The sequence below is a fragment of the Arachis hypogaea genome, chromosome 6, assembly GCF_003086295.3.
Source record: "Arachis hypogaea cultivar Tifrunner chromosome 6, arahy.Tifrunner.gnm2.J5K5, whole genome shotgun sequence".
Classification (NCBI taxonomy): domain Eukaryota; kingdom Viridiplantae; phylum Streptophyta; class Magnoliopsida; order Fabales; family Fabaceae; genus Arachis; species Arachis hypogaea.
Genome location: NC_092041.1, coordinates 57,338,137 through 57,341,375, shown reverse-complemented (window position 1 = coordinate 57,341,375; position 3,239 = coordinate 57,338,137). Strand labels below are relative to the sequence as shown.

General features: G+C 40.4%; 1 non-coding gene across 1 annotated transcript; it reads left to right on the top strand.

Annotated features, from left to right (window-relative positions):
- Positions 1–1,786: 1,786 nt before the first annotated feature.
- Positions 1,787–1,894, top strand: LOC112699930 (small nucleolar RNA R71). The gene has a single exon (XR_003152861.1). It is a non-coding gene; the product is annotated as a small nucleolar RNA R71 (small nucleolar RNA).
- Positions 1,895–3,239: the final 1,345 nt, after the last annotated feature.

Sequence of the window (3,239 nt, the reverse complement as noted above, 5' to 3'; positions counted from 1 at the left end):
GTCACACTGAAAGATAGAACGGTCTTTTGGAGGGTGTTTCGTAACTCCATTCAGATTGAAGCTGACTACTCAGCCGTCTATTTCAAAAGAGTATGTGCCTGCAAAAGCATCTAATTTGAACTTCGAGGTCTTCAAGAAAGGTCTTCCGAGTAGGGTTGATGATGGCTTCTCTGAGTCATTTTCGGGAATCTCCAGGATGTAAAAATCAATGGGGAAAGTGAGACCTTTGATTCCCAGTAATACATCTTCAGCAACTCCAGCCACTGTAATAATACTTTTATCTGCTAACACAAAACGAGCTGCCGACCTTTTAAGGGAGGGAGCCTCAAAACATCATATACAGATAAAGGCATTATACTAACACATGCTCCTAAATCACACATGCAGTCAGAAAATATCACACCTCCAATGGTACAGTTAACCATGCATGGGCCTGGATCACTACATTTTTCAGGTATATTTCCCATTAAAGCAGATATAGAACTTCCTAAAGGGATAGTTTCTAATTTATTTATTTTGTCTTTATGTATGCACAAATCTTTTAGAAACTTTGCATATTTAGGTACCTGTTGAATGACATCAAAAAGGGGAACAGTTATCTCAACCTTTTTGAAGATTTCTACCATTTTGGGATCAGGTTCCAACTGCTTCCTGGGCTTTCTTGCAAGTTGTGGAAATGGAATAGGAATGGTGTCCTCTATAGTGTCTGCGCCCTTTGGTGCTTCTTTCTGTGATTTGGCGTCTTCATCTTCAGCCATGTCTTGCATGCTCTTTTCTTCTTCAACATCTTCTATTTCCACTACCTCTTCAGCTGAGGTGTGTTCAAATGGATTTGGCTCTTCCTGATTCCTCTCTTGCAGTGTGGTTCCGGACCTTAGGGTGATGGCATTAATACCACCCTTTGGGTTGGGTAATGGTTGAGAGGGGAGTCCACCAGAGCTTGAGGACTGGTTGTTGGAGTTGGTCAATGATCCAATCTGTGAGACAAGGGCTTGCAAAGTAGAATTCAAACCATTCAGAGTTGCATTAAAATTATTTTCCATAGCCTATTGTCTCCGATCAATAGATTGTAGTAACTCATCATTAGGAGATGAAGAGGGGTAAATGATCTGAGAGGTCTGCGAGATGCTTGAGATTGTCTTAAATGAGGTGCTCTGTAGGACTAATTCTGATTCTGCTGCCTAAAGTTGTTATTGTTATTCCACCTCTGATTTCTATTGTTATCTCTGCCTCCTCTGTTATAATTGTCCCTCCAACCTTGGTTAGAATTGTCTCTCCAGCCTTGGTTAGAGTTATCCTACCATCCTTGGTTATAGTTGCCACCTTGATTGTACCCTTGATTTGGGCGGTCATGAAAGTTATGAGTGGCTGTTACATTGTTGTCTTCTGGTTGGAGTTGCGGACACTCATCGGTATAGTGACTGTAATCTACACAGATTCCATATACTCTTTGTGGAACCAACTGCTGGCTGTGCTGTGGTGGAGAAGGCTGAACTTGCTGAGGCTGTTGTTGATTCAGTTGCATCTGCTTCAGCAAGTTAGTCATTTCACGTAAGCTCTGAGCTATAGCAACAGTCTCTTTACTAGTGGATACCTCTGCAACAGCTCTTGACCGACTTTGCTTCTGCCTGTGATTCCTAGTAGAGTCAGCTAAGTCACTGATCAATTGCCATTCTTCGTCCGTAGTCTTGTACTTTTTCATAGAACCATTGCTAGCACCTTCCAATGTGGTCCTATCTTGAAATTTTAAACCCTGTGTAAAGTAGCCGAGCAACACTATCTTGTCAATCATATGATGGGGGCATGCGTTTCAAAGATTATTGAAGCGTTCCAAGTATTCATAGAGGGTCTCAGATTCATCCTGAATGATCATAGACATGTCCTTCCTCAGCTTATCGGCAACTTCAGCTAGAAAGAATTTATCTAGAAACTCTCTCCTAAGTGTATCTCAGTTGGAAATAGTTATTCCGGGTTGAGTGTAGTACCACTCTCTTGCCTTTCCCTCCAGAGAAAACGGGAAGGCTTTCAACAGAATGGAGATTTCATCAGTGACATTACGCTTAACAGTAGAACAAGCAGTCTGGAAATCCCTAAGATGCTTGATAGGCTCTTGAGCAGGTAAGCCATGAAACTTGGGCATCAAGTTGAGTATGGAAGACTTTATTTCAAAATCTACAGCTACTGCTGTGTGGTGTGCCTGGAATGGTTGGAGCGTAAAATCAAGGGCTCCTTCCTCCTGGATAGTGACTCTTCTGGGTGCTGCCATGTCACCTGCACGTAAATGAACTGGATCAGTACAGAGGGAGCTTGTTTCTTCCTTATATGACGGTTTAGGTTTGTCCTCAAAGAGGAGTCACCGACGCCAAGCTTGCCTTATATGTGAAAGAGTTCTTTCAATCTCAGGGTCAAATACTGGCAAGCTTGGATCAGGAAGTGAACACGTCATTTAACGAAAGAAACGTACAGCTCATAGTGATAGAATGAAAAGAAAAATTGCAATAAAAGTAAATACCAATCAATAAATTAGCACACTGTTGCAACTCCCCGGCAACGGCGCCAAAAATTGACGTGGCGGAAATTGGCGAGTTAAGAATTCGCTAATAGGGACACGTTGCAAGTACAGTCCTTAACCAATCGAAAATCCGCTTATCAATTTAAAAAGCGGTTGTCACAATATTGAAAATTAAAATACTGGGAGTATGAATCCCAGGTCGTCTCCCAACGAGTTGTGGAGAGATGTGCTATTTCATCAATCGGGTGTTTTCAAAAGTGGTTGAGTTGGTAAATAGGAAATTAAAATAGAGAATTTAATTAATTTCAAATAAAAGCCTTAACTGGGGATAGATTAGTTGGAAGCCCTATTCTTGTTGAAATACTCTCAAGATTAATTAATAATTGGAAGTTACTCTGCTTAGTTAACCCTTACTAGGTAAAGGAAAGTCAAGCAAGTTGGAATTCTGTTTCTAGTCATAAGTCCTAATCCTCTCCCTTGGGAAGGACTAGAGTTAATGATTAGAGGGTGACTCAATAATAGACCCAATTATAATTTCTCTCTTGAGTAGTTTAACTCAAGGGTTCCTTTCAATCATCCCCAATCAAGTCATGGATCTACTCACTCATCATAACTATAAAATTCACAGAATTAATGGTGAAAATAAAAGAAGACATGATAAACAATAATGAAAGGATTAATTGAAAATAAAAAGAGTCTATATTAATAACTTGTAAGAATAAGCCAA